The sequence below is a fragment of the Trichomycterus rosablanca genome, chromosome 12 (genome assembly GCF_030014385.1).
Source record: "Trichomycterus rosablanca isolate fTriRos1 chromosome 12, fTriRos1.hap1, whole genome shotgun sequence".
Lineage (NCBI taxonomy): Eukaryota > Metazoa > Chordata > Actinopteri > Siluriformes > Trichomycteridae > Trichomycterus > Trichomycterus rosablanca.
This window is the reverse complement of record NC_085999.1, coordinates 1,963,211-1,981,998: the sequence shown is the minus strand read 5'-3', so window position 1 is coordinate 1,981,998 and position 18,788 is coordinate 1,963,211. Positions and strand designations below refer to the sequence as shown.

Below are 18,788 nucleotides of genomic sequence, written 5' to 3'. Positions count from 1 at the left end.
CATCATAGCCTGACGTTACCCCGTCTCGTCTTCCATATTCTTTGCTCACGTTGATGAGAGCATTCGTTCTAAATAATAAACCTCATCCACTTAATGCTAGCTAGTTAGCTCAGCAGATAATTCAGTTAAGATATTTAACCTGTTATGGTTTAGTTGGCATAGCCGGTACACTATTTATAATAAACTATGATGCACAGCCTTCAGTTTGTGATCATTAATACAGCTTTCTCTTTTGTGCTTTCTATTAATAGCACTAAGCGATGGAGTGTGGATGAGAAGAGGGTCATGCTCCCCTCAGATGGATGAGATCTTCACAGACAGCATTCACATGTTTCTCAACCACATGTTATAAATGTTTTTGACTTCCGGAGTGATAACTTCTGAAACATAACAGCTTCTAATGCTGCCCGAAGCTTTTAATTAAACCATCAAGCTTAAGTTTCATATTCATGTTTCATGGGTCATTATTTTAATTTGATATTGGAACTTAAATAACGTAACAGGGTTTTGTTATGTTAAGGCAGAGATGGAGGGTAGGACATAAATAATCGTTGACTAGTCGACTAAGAAGTCTTGGTGTTGTCCTGGATAACCAGCTGACCTTCTCTCCTTATATAACCAACATGACGAGATCGTGCCGGTTCCTCCTGTACAACATCAGGAAGATTCGGCCATTTCTCTCCAGAGAAGCTACCCAGATTCTGGTGCAATCACTTGTAATCTCTCGGTTGGACGACTGCAACTCCCTCCTGGCAGGAGCTCCCATGGCCACTATCAAACCCTTACAGCTCATTCAAAATGCAGCTGCACGTCTGGTCTTTAACCAACCCAAACACTGCCACATCACCCCACTGCTACGTTCTCTTCACTGGCTTCCTGTAGCTGCACGCATTCAGTTTAAAACACTGACGCTCGCCTACAAAGCCAAAAATGGACCCCAAGCTACCTTCGAGGCCTAATCAAACCCCGCTCTGTACCGCGCAACCTCCGAGCCTCTAGTCTCGCTCGACTTGAGCCTCCATCCAGGACTAAAGGAAGACAAGCATCAAGGCTGTTCTCTGTTCTAGCGCCCAAATTGTGGAATGAACTTCCTCTGTCTGTCCGAACATCTGAGTCTCTTGCTGTCTTTAAAAAACGATTAAAAACCTTCATCACCTTTTTACTAAACACTTAGGCTGACTTGTACTTATTTACTAACACTTTATTCCAATCTTTTCCATTAAAAAAAATAAAATAAAAATAAATAAAAAGGCACTTTGGTTCTAACAGGTTTTAGCAGAGTTGTGTTCTTCGACTGTTGTCTATCTAAACTTAAGAAATGAAATGTTCACTGTGGAAGCACTTCTGTAAGTCGCTCTGGATAAGAACGTCTGCTAAATGCTGAAAATGTAAATGTAAATGTAATCGAAAAAATAATCGTCAGATTAGTCGACTACTAAAATAATCGTTAGTTGCAGCCCTACTACTGAGGCAGCGAGGCAGCGAGGCAGCTCACTGTCACTGCGCGGCTCTCATTAACGGCAGCTCTTCGTTTTGTCTGCTGCAAATGCAGCCGCATCTGAATCGAACGGCCCCCGTTCATCACTCCAAACCGATCGACCCTGCCTATAAAAAAAAAAGCTGGCGCGCGGCCCCGTGCGCGAGGCCGGGTCGCGACTCGGTTCCTCGAGTTCTCGGAAAGCCGCTCCGACCTCCTCCCTCCTCTGAAACTGGACCTTGGAAAGCGGAATGTGGACGGACGAGCTTCCGACAGGATCTCGTTACACAAAGGCTGAAATTGCTCCAGTCCCACGGCTGCCTCAACAAGGAATTCGGGTTGGAATGCCGATCGACGGTCGCATTCCTCTGCAGTGTTGCGGTCACCGCGATGATCTACGCCCGACGCTGGCGGTACAGGTTGTGCCGCGTGGTGTACGCTGCGATCCAGACGAATAAGCACGTTCTTAATTATCCTCACGTTCAAATCATTCCGATAAACGACAGACGATCACCTGACGCAGGTGAAAAGAAGCGGTCGTGCACAGCGCACGTTTCGGAGCGTGTGTGTGTGTGTTAGTCACGGCTCTCCTCGGTCAGGACTTTAGATCTATACAATAGGGCAATTGGATATGACTAAATGACTCCGGTTTCCTTTAATTATCCTCAAAAATCCTCATATTCAAATCATTTTAAGTAATAAATTCGCGAGTTCGAATCTCAGCTTGGCTAACGGCGGGTCGGGCGCCTATATGGGCGATAACTGCTGCAGTTACGACCTCTGCTGGACGATCGATGGCGCTGCACAGGGACGCCGATACGGATCTCCGTCTCAGGTTGGTACTGCACACGTTCCAGAGGGCGTGTGTTAGTCAGGACCCTTCTTAATCAGGGGAATTGGATGCGACTAACTTGAAAGCAAAACTAGAGGGAAAAATTATAGTCAGAGTCATCTCAAACTGGTCTCATGAACATCCCAGTAAGCACGGTTGACCTCAGACGCCTCCCCAGTACCCAGATCTGAATCACACGGAGCACGTTACGAATGACACGGGCGCTGGGATCAAGATTGTGCAGCAATTCCTCAAAACACAAACACGTCAACATAGAATAAAGTCTAATAATAACACGCTGAGACATCCAGGTATTATACACCACTGCTGTAATACAGTCACTGTACAACCGTCTATTATTACTATTAAATACTCTTCTATCAACGTCAATAAACTGATCTACTCAATCCTAATTCAGTTCTTAAGTAATTATGAAAATAAAAACACTATTTTGGCAATTTTACTACTATCATTACTTTTGTTATTATTAGTACTATTACTACTACTTATTAATACTATTATATTGTTGTTATATGGTTAGTACTACTATTATTACTATTGCTGTTGGAGCAACAGGACTGGAACACACCGCTGTTTTCATTTGTGCTACATTAGTGTTTTACTGACTGCTCATGTGCATTATCTATTATTATTATTATTATTACTATTATTATTATTATTATTACTATTATTACTATTATTATTATTATTATTACTATTATTACTATTATTATTATTATTACTATTATTACTATTATTATTATTATTACTATTATTACTATTATTACTATTATTATTATTAATAATATTGTTTTTTTGTTTTTTATTATTATTATTGTTTTTATTATTGTTACTATTATTATTATTGTTTTTATTATTTTTATTATTTTTATTATTATTATTATTATCGTTATTATAATTTTTTTTATTGTTACTATTATTACTATTATTACTATTATTATTATTATTATTATTGTTTTTATTATTTTTATTATTGTTCTTATTGTTACTATTATTGCTATTATTATTATTATTTTTATTATTATTACTATTATTATTATTATTATTAATAATATTGTTTTTTTTTATTATTATTATTATTGTTTTTATTATTGTTACTATTATTATTATTGTTTTTATTATTTTTATTATTATTATTATTATCGTTACTATTATTTATTTTATTGTTACTATTATTGCTATTATTATTACTATTATTGTTAGTATTATTATTATTATTATTATTATTGTTTTTCTTATTTTTCTTATTTTTAATATTGTTCTTATTGTTACTATTATTGCTATTATTATTTTTTTTTTAATTATTACTATTATTGCTTTTTTTTTTATTGTTACTATTATTGCTATTATTATTATTATTATTGTTTTTATTTCATTTTTTTTATTGCTACTATTATTATTATTAATATTATTATTATTACTTTCGTAGCCATGAGCTCAACACTGGGGGGGATCAAATCTACATCACTGAAACATCACTGTATTCGTAAATAGTTAAACAAGATTGTTGTTATTACTATTAATATTGTTATTTCTATTGTAATTAAAACTATTATTATTACTATCATTATTTTTGTAATTATTAGTCTTAATACTACTACTATTATTACTATTATATTGTTAGTATTACTAGTATTAGTATTACTATGATATTTTATTACAGGGCAGTTGTAGCCTGGTTCAAGTCCCACCTCTGCCAGGTTGCCACTGTTGGACCCTTGAGCAAGGCCCTTAACCCTTAATTGCTTAGACAGTATACTGTTACAGTACTGAAGTCGCTTTGGATAAAAAGCATCTTCTAAACGCCCTTTTTTTGTAAACAAGACATTGATTATTATAATTATTAGTACTATTCTTATTCCTATACCTATAGGTACCTATTGGACAATTCAGCGTCTCCAGTTAGCCTGGCTGCATGTTTTTGGACTGTAGGAGGAAACCGGAGCAGACACGGGGAGAACATGCTCCACACAGAAAGGACCAGGACCGCCCCACCTGGGGATCGAACCAGGACCTTCTTGCTGTGCGGCGACAGTGCTACCCAGTATTATATTACATACTATTATAGTTTACTATTTTTTTGTAACTTGTATATATCTTTATGTTTCTATTTTGTTATATCTCTATACTTTTGAAGCTGCTGTAACACTGCAAATTTCCCTCTGTGGAATAATAAAAGATTATTACTTGTTGTTATTACTAATATTAATACGAGTATGACTGTCTTTATTATTGCTATTATTATTTTGTTTGTTATTATTATATTGTTACTACTACTATTATTACTATTATAACTTTCATCATCCTAATTATTATTATTATTAATATAATGTTATTATTTATCATTATAAGTCTGTTCTGTATCAGGCAGGCATCCATATGAACAGTGTTCGTCCAGAACATTCTGTCCTTCTGATTCTATCCATCTATCCTGTAGCTGTCCGTCCTCTTCCTCTTTTACCCTCTTTTACCCTCAGGTGGATGAACGCTGTGTAAGCTATTACTGACTTTACAAAACTTTACCTAGGAGCAGGGGCGGAGCCAGGGGGTGGCCAGTGGTGGCCATGGCCACCATAAATGAATCTTCGGCCACCCCTCCGGCCCCCCCATCACCGCTTTGCCGGCAACTTTTTTTGCGGAAGCATTTCTGCACGCAGGTTCTCACAGGGACGCAATTCAACAGCGCACCTCAAAGAAGTAGTTCTCCCCCAAAACCGTGCAGTAATACACTCGACATAAAGGTCAACCACCAACACAATTACAGAAGCAGTACTACTTAGTGCTACTAGTACTACTATTACTATTTAGTAGTATTTGTGGCGAGCTACGAATAAAGGCGCAACCGGGCTCTGCGCGTTCCGGTGTTGCCAGATTGGGCGGTTATCCGCCTAATTGGGCGGATTTTGTTTGAAAACAATTTAATAGCAGTTAAATAACACTTCTATTTAAAAGAATATATTCCGTTTTAAGAAGCTCCAGCATTGTAGAAGGCTGTTAAAAGTGAAGTCAATTTTCAATGCTGATTTGGCTTAATAGTGTCGGTCAGTCTGTATCATATTGTTGAAAGAAAATTTAAATTTGTTTTCCATGCATTCACACTAGCATGTTCTGGGATTCAAATGAGTCTCATCATTACACACAAGTTGGCAGCCAAATGATAAAGTATTGCAAAGGAATAGCTTTGAAATTCTTCCTCATAACGTTAAGGTTATAGGCTATATTCTGGTTTTTCACTTGTCAGGGAAAATGAAGAGAGAAAAAAAGCTTATTATTCTTCGTGATGTAATTCTACATGGCACTTACTGCCTGTATAGGTAAATGAGTGAGTGACCACATAAAAAAAGGTATCAGTTTCTGTGCCACCCCTGTGTGAGCAATGGTCTCAGTCTGGCCACCCCTATGGAAATTGTCTGGCTCCGCCACTGCCTAGGAGACCTTAATACACAGAATAAAGCACACAGATCAGCTGATATTACTACAAGTATGACTTTTATATTATTATTACTATTGTAGTTTTGTTACTAGTATAAGTGTGTTATTATATATGTTTATATTTCTATTTTTTATATATATGTAAAACATTTTTGTATCGCTATACTTTTGAAGCTGCTGTAACATTACAAATCGCCCCCAATAATAATAGTCTGTCTGTCTTATATTATTTTATATTGTTACTACTGCTATTATTACTATTATATATATATATATACAGTGTATCACAAAAGTGAGTACACCCCTCACATTTCTGCAAATATTTCATTATATCTTTTCATGGGACAACACTATAGACATGAAACTTGGATATAACTTAGAGTAGTCAGTGTACAGCTTGTATAGCAGTGTAGATTTACTGTCTTCTGAAAATAACTCAACACACAGCCATTAATGTCTAAATAGCTGGCAACATAAGTGAGTACACCCCACAGTGAACATGTCCAAATTGTGCCCAAATGTGTCGTTGTCCCTCCCTGGTGTCCTGTGTCAAGGTCCCAGGTGTAAATGGGGAGCAGGGCTGTTAAATTTGGTGTTTTGGGTACAATTCTCTCATACTGGCCACTGGATATTCAACATGGCACTTCATGGCAAAGAACTCTCTGAGGATGTGAGAAATAGAATTGTTGCTCTCCACAAAGATGGCCTGGGCTATAAGAAGATTGCTAACACCCTGAAACTGAGCTACAGCACGGTGGCCAAGGTCATACAGCGGTTTTCCAGGACAGGTTCCACTCGGAACAGGCTTCGCCAGGGTCGACCAAAGAAGTTGAGTCCACGTGTTCGGCGTCATATCCAGAGGTTGGCTTTAAAATATAGACACATGAGTGCTGCCAGCATTGCTGCAGAGGTTAAAGACGTGGGAGGTCAGCCTGTCAGTGCTCAGACCATACGCCGCACACTGCATCAACTCGGTCTGCATGGTCGTCATCCCAGAAGGAAGCTGACGCACAAGAAAGCCAGCAAACAGTTTGCTGAAGACAAGCAGTCCAAGAACATGGATTACTGGAATGCCCTGTGGTCTGACGAGACCAAGATAAACTTGTTTGGCTCAGATGGTGTCCAGCATGTGTGGCGGCGCCCTGGTGAGAAGTACCAAGACAACTGTATCTTGCCTACAGTCAAGCATGGTGGTGGTAGCATCATGGTCTTGGGCTGCATGAGTGTTGCTGGCACTGGGGAGCTGCAGTTCATTGAGGGAAACATGAATTCCAACATGTACTGTGACATTCCGAAACAGAGCATGATCCCCTCCCTTCGAAAACTGGGCCTCATGGCAGTTTTACAACAGGATAACGACCCCAAACACAACCTCCAAGATGTCAACTGCCTTGCTGAGGAAGCTGAAGGTAAAGGTGATGGACTAAACCCAATTGAGCACCTGTGGCGCATCCTCAAGTGGAAGGTGGAGGAGTTCAAGGTGTCTAACATCCACCAGCTCCGTGATGTCATCATGGAGGAGTGGAAGAGGATTCCAGTAGCAACCTGTGCAGCTCTGGTGAATTCCATGCCCAGGAGGGTTAAGGCAGTGCTGGATAATAATGGTGGTCACACAAAATATTGACACTTTGGGCACAATTTGGACATGTTCACTGTGGGGTGTACTCACTTATGTTGCCAGCCATTTAGACATTAATGGCTGTGTGTTGAGTTATTTTCAGAAGACAGTAAATCTACACTGCTATACAAGTTGTACACTGACTACTCTAAGTTATATCCAAGTTTCATGTCTATAGTGTTGTCCCATGAAAAGATATAATAAAATATTTGCAGAAATGTGAGGGGTGTACTCACTTTTGTGATACACTGTATATACATTATTAGAACAATGATTATTGTATTTCTATTATTGTAAGAGCACTGGTATACGTATGTTACTATTAATATTACTTTAAATATTGTGACTACTATATTACCATTATTACTATTAATATTCATGTTATTATTATTATTATTGGTATTACCACTACTATTAATAATAACAATAATAATACTATAATAATACTATCATTAACTATCATTATTATATAACGTTGTTGTTGTTGTTGTTGTTGTTGTTATTATTATAAGTCTGTTAGGTCTCAGGCAGGCATCCACATGAACAGTGCTTCTCCAGAACATTCTGTTCTTCTGATTCTATCCATCTATCCTGTAGTTGTCCGTCCTCTTCCTCTTTTACCCTCAGGTGGCTGAACGCTGTGTAAGCTATTACTGACTTTACAAAACTTTACACTGGTGACTTTACTACACAGAATAAAGCACACAGATCAGTTACTAGAGTTAAAACAAAGCAGCAGCGGTGTGATAAACAGATATAAAGCGGATTTGGAGAGAAATAAAGAGAATAAACTTGAGTCGGAGTGACAGTTAGACTCTAACGGCGGGACTCATCATCATCACACACTGTTGTTGTGATTGCTTCCGCTCCTACCGGACATTTCTCAACTTTCTCCTGCATTTTCCCCAACCGTCCAGCTTCACACAGCGACACTAATACTGGTATTAAACTGTACTCACCTGTTCTCCCCGCACGGCGCTTCTCCTCCGCTATTAAACCCACTTATAATCCCGTTCACAGAAACATTCAGCCTCGGACAGATTCCGCCATACTGGATTGTGGCGGAACGGATCACGTGACGCCTGCCCGCGTTCCGTCCTGCGGGCGGGGCCAACCGATTCAGCCCCGCCCACTCCGAGTCTGAGGCCGCGTTCAAAACGCATACTCGCGTACTAGGGCACTAGGTAGTGCGTACAACGTAGTGCACTAGTACTTAATACATACTTCTTATTGTGTTTGTTTCATTATTTATTAGGATTTTAACGTCATGTTTTACGCTTTGGTTGCATTTATGACAGGAACGGTAGTTACTCATTACACAAGACTCGTCAGTTCATGTGTAATATCACATTTATAACACAGTCACGACGATTTAGTATAGTGTATCTCAGAGATGTTCACAAGTCACAAAATACGAGTCCGAGTCGAGTCACGAGTCAATATAATCTACACAAAACATATATTGGAAATGTAGCGTAGAAATAAACACATAATCTGTAAGTTCAGATAAAAAGACAACAACAGATTAGCGAGTGTATTTAGCCGTTTTACTTCGTAACTTTTACATTTATAAGCGTGCGTCCCATTAGGAACAGAATCCGTTATTTTGTAAATGTGCTTATAATTAAAAACCTCCAAACTTTTCCCGCTTGTGAAGTAAAACAGGAAGTCGTTAGAAAGCCGATCGAGCGTTTCATTACCACGTCGTCTGTGTGACGCAAACTGAATAAATGCAAATAACAGCATTTCTTACTAACAATTACAATCAGAAGCTCTGATTGGTTCAGAAAGCGGTTCTTACAGTCATTAGCACCAATTCTGTAGGAGCGTTCCATTCACATTATATGTTACTGTGAAGTGCACTACGTAGGGTATTCCACTATTTTAAGTAGGGAGCGACGCTTCATCACTACGTCGGAAGCTGGCTGGAACATTTACACATTGTGTGCGTTGCAGTTTAAAACGGCCGCAGCGTTATTATTATTATTATTATTATTATTATTATTAGAGAGCAGAAAATGACAGAATGATGTCGATCATATATATATATTATCATATATATATATTATATATGATATATATTACATACTGTATATATATATTATTATAATATATATATTATATATATTATACATAAATATATTATATGTACTTGTCTACAAGTCATTTTTTGCGAGTCACGAGTCGAGTCCGAGTCATTTGAAACGAGTCCGAGTCGAGTCTGAAGTTGCTGTGTTTGCAGACTCAAGTCCCCATCTCTTTGTACTGTGGAAGGAAACCGGAGCTCCCGGAGGAAACCCACGCAGACACGGGGAGAACATGCAAACTTCACACAGAAAGGACCCGGACCGCCTCACCTGGGGATCGAACCCAGGACCTTCTTGCTGTCGGGCGACAGTGCTACCCACCGAGCCGCCCTTTATTTACTACATTCTACATACTGCTGAAGTTATATTAGATTAGATTACATTCCTTTCATTATGACCTGAGGGCTCTGGAAGACCTTGGTATATTAAAGAGGAGGGTTAAGACCTGTTTAGATTAGCTTTTAAAATGTTTTTTCTTCGGTTCTTTGCTTTCACTGCTTTTAATGTTGAATTTGTACCTTTAAATGTTCCATTTTTTCTGTCTTTTAATTATTTTATACAGAAATTGTATTTTATTGCTGTCTTTTGTAAAGCACTTTGTGAAACTATGTTTAAAGGGCTTTACAAATAAAGAAAGAAGGTCCTGGGTTCGATTCCCAGGTGGAGCTGTCTGGGTCCTTTCTGTGCAGAGTTTGCATGTTCTCCCTGTGTCTGCGTGGGTTCCCTCTGGGAGCTCCGGTTTCCCCCCACAGTCCAAAAACATGCAATCAGGTTAATTGGAGGTACTAAAGTCCCGCAGGTATGAGACGTTTCTGTCCAGGCTGTTTCCTGCCAATGCCCCAGTGAACTGATCCCACCGCAACCCTGACCAGGAAAAAGCGGTGGTAAAACAGACAATGAAAGGATTCTGCCTTGCTTTTGTATTTCCTCTCTGTTTTATGTTGTTTTTTTTCCAGCCTCTCTTATCCAGAAGAGAAAACACTCTGCAGTGAGCTGATAACAGGAATAAACTCCACACTGATAAAACTGGACTGTTTGCTGATGAAGGATGAGCGGTCGGCCTGTACTGCCAGACAACAGCGACCGATTCTTTACGTTCGCTCGTATGTTGTCCTCTTATTTATCTCGTAGACAAACACGGAATGCCACCATTTATTCCTAAGGCCTCTGTTCAAAAGCAATGAGTGAATTTACTTAAAATCCGTTTGGTTTCCAATAGAGCTGCCATTAATGCCTATTTTTCTATCAATTAATCTATAGACTACTTTATTGATTAGTCGATTAATCTAAACGATTAATTTTCCATCAAAAAATGTGATTCAGAATCTCATTTAATCTTCTTTTATTTGAACAACAAACTGTACGGCATAACAATATAACACAGAACTAAATGTAAACAGGGTTCATGTCCGAGTGCTCCATATTAAACAGAGTGCAGCACGTGTTTATGGCGTTCTGTACACAAAGCAACGTGCTTCAACTTATAGCAGAAATACAATAGTTAGATGTAGCCACGTCTCATTAAGTCCAGCGTACAGTAACGACAGAATGAGCCCAGATTCTAACCTCCACATTCACTCAACACTTACTTCACATTATAAACCATGTAAACACAGTGCTGAGTGTTCGGGCGCATTCACATGAGAAGCTTTTTGCACTTTGAGCGCCGCAGCAAGCGCAAAAATCGCGACCCCAACGCAGCAAAGTGTGCGGCGGTCTAACTGAACTCGCTAAGAAATACGGTATTCCAAGATCTCTGCGATTAAGAAGCTGTGTCTGATCCACTCATACCAGCACAACACGCACTAACACACCACCACCATGTCAGTGTCACTGCAGTGCTGAGAATCATCCACCGCCTAAATAATACCTGATCTGTGGTGGTCCTGTGGGGGTGCTGACCATTGAAGAACAGCAAGAAAGGGGCTAACAAAGCATGTAGAGAAACAGATGGACTTAATAATTGTAGAACTACAAAGTGCTTCTATATGGTGAGTGGAGCTGATAAAATGGACAGTGAGTGTAAAAACAAGGCAATGGTTATAATGTTATGGCTGATCAGTGTATGTTCTACACACTACTGTTCTAAACAACACTACAAAGAAGAGGGTGCGGGTGCTGGACTGGCCTGCCTGCAATCCTGACCTGTCCCCAATAGAGGATGTGTGGAGAATTTCAAACCCTGTACTGTTACACCTTAAGACGTGTTTGCAAAACAAACGGGACAAAATAACGGAAACACGTGATCGCCAACACGTCTTTTAAACGTCATGAGAAGGAATAGCAACCTTACAGAGTGGTAAATGCTTCACCGTCCCAACTTTTTTTGGAACGTGTTGCAGGTCTGAAATGCAGGAATGGATGTTTATTAACAAAACATAAAACATTTCAGGTTCATTCTGTTAAAAACACTGTGTTTCTTTTTTATTTTTATTTGCATTTTCCATATGGTGCTAATTTTTCAGAATTGGGGTTGTAAAAGAAGCAGATTCTGCTTAAGTGACTATAGTATAAAAGTATAAAAGTTACAATCTTAGTATTGAGGTATTGATGTTTATTATAATACCAAATTCAGCCCAGCAGCTGGAGATTTGATTTCATGCCCATACCATCAGATGGTCCCTCATATTTATGTCTTTCTTCAGCATAAACAAACACCCATCGGCTGCTAAACGTAGCGGGACCTGGGGACAGGAGTAAACGCGTGCGGGGGCAGAACGTGCTGCTCTGAACTGCTTCAGGTGCTAATTAGATTACAGTAAATGTAGGATTTGTTTACATTCTGTAAATGAGCTTGTCACGTTTGTGAAAGCACGCTGGGCTTTAAAGAGCCGGCTGCTATTCGTCACTGTAATTAAGTGGAGTGACTGGGATCGCTCAGCTCCGGTGAGAGCCAACACGGGTTCCCACGCCTCGATTTACGATGCCGGCCCTGCCCAGACCGAACCTGTGATCTGATATAATGTACACTGTGTTCCCAAAAATATGTGGACACTCCTTATAATTACAAACGTCAGGTGTTATAAAAGGTGCATAAAATAAATTGTTTCCTGCTTTGTGGCGACGGTTTGGGGAGGGCGCTTACCTATCGCACCACGACTGTGCTACGGTTTAATGACTCTGGTGTGAACTACGGTGGCCTGGACAGACCTCCTACCTCAAATCCATTTAGCACTTTGGGGATTAGTTGGAACATCGGTTGCAAATCACTCACCGACTTCAAATATGGTATTTTGACTAAATGGGCACAACATGTTTAAATCTTGAAGCCTTTGTGCTCCGAGATTTCCTCCCACAGTCCAAAGACGTGAAGTCTTTGTATTGTGTGAGGAAACCCACACAGACACGGGGAGAACATGCAAACTCTACACAGAAAGGACCTGGGCTGCTCCACCTGGGAATCAAACCCAGGACCTTCTTGCTTGCTGTGAGGTGGCAGTGCTACCCACCGAGCCACCACGAGAAATCTGTGAAGCAAAGGTTTGGTGTCAGGTTAATTGAATGATTTGGTTAATTGGTTAATTGGTTAATTGGAGCTATTGTGTGTGTGTGTGAGTGCCCTGTGATGGACTGGCGACCTGTCTAGGGTGTTTCAAGCCTCTCACCTACTGAATTAGACCCACAGCAACACTGACCAGGATAAAACGATTGTAAAATAGACTTAATGAATGAATAAACAATCTACCCCATCATGCCAATCTTTGGTCTGGGTCACTTAAATTGTCCAAATTGGCATCTAAATTGACTGGTATGGGCAGGAAGCTGATTGGGGTAAGTGCCCATTTTGTACCCATTGTTCTTGGCACAAGCTTTGGATTTGGAAACAAAACAGTTACTGAAGATAAAAATGAGGAATTAATAATTGTACCTTTTTTATTTAGCCAAAAGATGCCAATTAGTGGTCAGTGAACATTCAAATGTGGGCAGCATGATAGCTCTGGCACTTGATTGGACAGTGTTGGACTGCCAGGACAAATCAAATTGATTGCTCCAACATTCGATAGCCAATCACTGTGCAGAAATCCTCCCAAAAGTCCAAAAATTCCAACATGTGCCCAATCGCAGCACAGCAACGTAGGACGACCGTTTAATCGCAGCGCTGCCAATCAATATCCAAAATCGGACCAATCATGATGCAGCTGGAGTCACATCTGACCAAACATAACGTAGCGCTCTCTCACCTGTACTTTGTATGTTGGAGCAATTAGTTCAATTTGATTGGTCCTGGCAGTCCAACATTGTCCAGTTCCAAAATTTTGCCAGACGATCAAGCATAAGTGTGTACGCCAGTGTCGCCTCAGAGTAAGAAGGTCCTGGGTTTGATTCCCACGTACAGCAGTGCGGTGAGGGTCCTTTCTGTGTGGAGTTGGCATGTTCTCCCGTGTCTGTGAGGTTTCCTGACACAGTACAACGACGTGTAATTGAGGTGAATTGGAGATACAAAACTGTAGGGCAGGTGTAGCCTAGTGGTTCAGGTACTGGACCAGTAATCAGAAAGTTGCTGGTTCAAGCCCCACCACTGCCAGGTTGCCACTGTTGGACCCTTGAGCAAGGCCCTTATCCCTCAATTGCTTAGATTGTATACTGTCACAATCTTTTGGATAAAAGCGTCTGTTAAATGCCGTGAATGTAAATGTAAAATCAGCCGTGACGGTGTTTGATATTGAACGTAGTGAATGTAACTACCTGTCCTGTCATGAATGGAACCAAAAGTTTAAAACATCAACTTAAAATCCTGATAAATAAACAAACAAACAAACAAAAGTCTAAAATAAATGGGACATAAACATCAACAGTAAACCTCCTGTATCCAGCACACAAACACACCCAATAAATACCCTCGGACAGCTCGGTCAGCTGATGTTTTTATCATCTAAAATTTCAATTTAGGGTTTTTCATCCTTTAATCTGCTCCCCCGGTCCCTTTTTGAACCCAGTGTTTGTACCAGCTCAGCCGAAGGCTCCCGCAGGAGCTTCGACCGCCGGCTATTTCGGTACGCCGACAGCGGGAAGCTTCCCTGTTTGTTTTTGCAGCTCACATCTGATTGCATCAGTTTTGTCTCCCACATGTTTCTCTTATGTAAGAGGGCCAATTAGCACAGACAGACCATTCCTGCTTCCAAAGAAAACAAATAAGCCACGGATAACAAGAGGAACCAGAGGAAAGGACCTTATTAAACATTCTGACCGCTCTCTATAGAACGTCTGTGAGGAAGATGTGATGAATGATGAAATATGACACAGTCGAACCAAAACACCAGGACAACCCGACTAATATACCGACAAAACAGCTCCGACCTGCAGAGACATGGACCTGTGAGACATCTCAATGAGTTTTATAGAATCTTCTATCACTAACAGGACTAGCTGGTGCCATCTCTTACACGGGTACGTGATTTACACGTCTACTATTCCAGGGTTCCTTAGGTGGGTTGCAAGCCGGAAAAATAAGGTCATGGAGAAAAATAATAATGATTAAATAAATGTCTCCGCGACCGCCCTCTTGTGGAGGCTTTATGTTACATCACTGTCCTCTTATTCGTCTTGTAGACAAACATGAAATGCCACCAAATAGTCTTAAGGCCTCCGCTCAAAAACAATGAGTGAAACTTACTTAAAATTGCTTAGAAAAATAATAATAATTAAATAAACTTGTACGCGAACGCCCCCTTGTGGAGGCTTTATGTTACATCATGTAGACCACAATGATTATAATAGAATAGCAGAGAGACTAAGATGCGTTGTTTGTGTTGCCTGGGTCCCCGTACACAAAAGTGTTGCTACACATTCAGCTCATCAACAGAATTAAAATGATCTGCAAATCTGAGCCAGAGTATAGCTCTTCTGTTGGTCCGTACCAGATGCCACGCCCTTCACGTCCTTTGGAATCAATGAGTCTTGGCTGACCAACAGCCTGTCTGTCAATGGTTTGTCCCTTCTCAGACCACTGTCAGTAGGTACCGACACTCAGGTCTTCATATTATTTAAATTATTTAAATTAGACCCCTATAGGACTCGCACTGACCAGATGATGTTTGGGTGGTGGACCATTCTCAGCACAAACATGTTATTGGAATGCTCGTGTCATTGCTTATGGAGGTGTGCAGCAGTAGAAACTGGATACGACCAATTTCTGTGAAAATAGAACGCATTAAAAACATATAACTTTATTTAAAAAATATTTAAACTATTAATTATATTAAATTATAAACACATAATAATGCAAATTTCAAGTGTATATTCGCTTCTGGATGCAAAAGCCTTAAAATCCAATGTTTACCACAAGTCTGCTAGTAACGTCTACCTATAGGAATCAACTTCATTATCTTCATCATCATCATCTTAACTTTTCCATTTCAGGTCCGCAGAAGCAACAGGGCAAGTTTTGTTTATTGTTGATAAGGATTTTAACGTCAAGTTTTACACTTTGGTTACATTCATGACAGGAACAGTAGTAACTCATTACACAAGATTCATCAGTTCTCAAGGTTATATCAAACACAGTCATGGACAATTTAGTGTCTCCAATTCACCTCACTTGCATGTTTTTGGACTGTGGGAGGAAACCGGAGCACCCGGAATAAACCCACACAGACACGGGGAGAACATGCAAACTCCACACAGAAAGGACACGGACCGCCTCACCTGGGGATCGAACCCAGGACCTTCTTGCTGTGAGGCGACAGTGCTACCCACTTAGCCACCGTGCAGCCCAACAGGGCAAGTAAAGAAGCCCAGACGTCTCTGTCCCCTTTGACTACTACCAGCTCCTCCGCTGGTATCCCCATGCGTTCCAAAAACCATTATCACCAAATCCCTGCTTTGCAAAATAATTTTAAAAAACCCTAAAGCATGGAGGAAGCGTGAATATCCCTGTCTAGCTTAAAATGCAAACCAAAATGTGTAAAATGACCAAAAAATCACAAAAAAGTTAAACACGAGCGCTACAGATATCAGAACGTTGATTTCTGTCACGGTGAGGTTTTATCATTTTAACCACCGATGTCACGAAACCATTTGTCATAAAAACAAAGGGGCGAACTGCAAGGCATTACAGCTTACGCAGCCAGAATCACAATTAAACTCACAGCCTCCCAAATCTTGCTTCGCTAGCAGATACGAAACTTTCTGCTTATTATCCCGGCAAAATCAATTTCCCTAAAGCTTGCAAGACTCCGTCTCCTGAGACAGAGGTGCTCTCCGAAAACGCCTGTGCGTCTGTCCACTGAGAGCAATGCAAACAAAACAGGGTAAAAAAAAACACGTGGCTTCTTTCCTTCTGATAATTTAATAACATCATTTCTCCGTGATGTTTCCTTATTAGATTTTGATCTGTTTAAGCTGGAGAAAAGGAAGGAATATTTCTGTGCATGCGCTTCATCATCTAAGTGCTGAGGTGTCAGCTTGTCTACGATCTTAATTGGGACCTGAGATGCCACAGCTGACCATGTGGAGCTGTTTTTTATGCATTTCCCCCCAATTTTCCCCAATCTAGTCATATCACATTACCCGATTTATATTCCCCTTCTACTGCTGCAGACCTTCACTTCTGACCCAGGACACATGTGCAGTACCACCGCTTCTTTTTACCTGCACTAGACGGGTTAATTCGGGATTCATTATTCTTCGTCTCTGTGCAGTACCATCAATCAGCCAGCAGAGGTCGTACTTGCAGCAGTTATGAGGAATCTTTACGGCCTTTCCTCCCTCGGACAAGACTATAATTGTCTGTGTAGGTGCCTAATTGTTCGTAAGCAGAGCTGAGCTGTCAGCACTCAGGAAATCAGTGTAAACGATACAGTACTAATCAATACAGTACTAATCAGTGTAATCAATACAGTACTAATCAGTACTAATCGATATAATCAATACAGTACTAATCGGTACTAATCTGTATAATCAATACAGTACTAATCTGTATAATCAATACAGTACTAATCAGTACTAATCGGTATAATCAATACAGTACTAATCAGTACTAATCTATATAATCAATACAGTACTAATCAGTACTAATCTATATAATCAATACAGTACTAATCGATATAATCAATACAGTACTAATCTGTATAATCAATACAGTACTAATCAGTACTAATCAGTATAATCAATACAGTACTAATCAGTACTAATCGGTATAATCAATACAGTACTAATCTGTATAATCAATACAGTAGTAATCAGTACTAATAGGTAAAATCAATACAGTACTAATCTGTGTAATCAATACTGTACTAATCAGTACTAATAGGTATAATCAATACAGTACTAATCTGTATAATCAATACAGTACTAATCAGTACTAATAGGTATAATCAATACAGTACTAATCTGTATAATCAATACAGTACTAATCAGTACTAATAGGTATAATCAATACAGTACTAATCAGTGTAATCAATACTGTACTAATCAGTACTAATTGATATAATCAATACAGTACTAATCAGTGTAATCAGTGTAATCAATACAGTACTAATCAATGTAATCAGTGTAATCAATACAGTACTAATCAGTACTAATCAGTGTAATCAATACAGTACTAATCAGTGTAATCAATACAGTACTAATCAGTGTAATCAATACAGTACTAATCAGTGTAATCAATACAGTACTAATCAGTACTAATAGGTATAATCAATACAGTACTAATCAGTGTAATCAATACAGTACTAATCAGTGTAATCAATACAGTACTAATCAGTACTAATCAGTGTAATCAATACAGTACTAATCAGTGTAATCAATACAGTACTAATCAGTGTAATCAATACAGTACTAATCAGTACTAATCAATGTAATCAATACAGTACTAATCAGTGTAATCAATACAGTACTAATCAGTACTAATCAGTGTAATCAATACAGTACTAATCAGTGTAATCAATACAGTACTAATCAGTACTAATCAGTGTAATCAATACAGTGCTAATCAGTGTAATCAATACAGTACTAATCAGTACTAATCAGTGTAATCAATACAGTGCTAATCAGTGTAATCAATACAGTACTAATCAGTACTAATCAGTGTAATCAATACAGTACTAATCAGTGTAATCAATACAGTACTAATCAGTGTAATCAATACAGTACTAATCAGTACTAATCAGTGTAATCAATACAGTGCTAATCAGTGTAATCAATACAGTACTAATCAGTACTAATCAGTGTAATCAATACAGTGCTAATCAGTGTAATCAATACAGTGACAGCTATGCCGTAACACTTTACTGCTGTGTCACACCTAAGATAATTAATAACAAACAAAATCCCCTTCATTCATTCATCATCTTTAAGAAGTCGCTTCATCCTGGTCATGGT

At 39.3% G+C, this 18,788-nt stretch overlaps 1 protein-coding gene across 2 annotated transcripts in view; it reads right to left on the bottom strand.

Annotated features, from left to right (window-relative positions):
- hdac4 (histone deacetylase 4) overlaps nt 1-8,392 on the bottom strand; it is a 180,701-nt gene extending 172,309 nt beyond the window's left edge. For both annotated transcript variants that reach the window (XM_063006540.1, XM_063006541.1), the window contains exon 1: nt 8,340-8,392. The gene's annotated coding sequence lies outside the window, so the exon portion shown is untranslated. The remainder of the gene's footprint in view (nt 1-8,339) is intronic.
- Between the last annotated feature and the right edge of the window lie 10,396 nt (nt 8,393-18,788).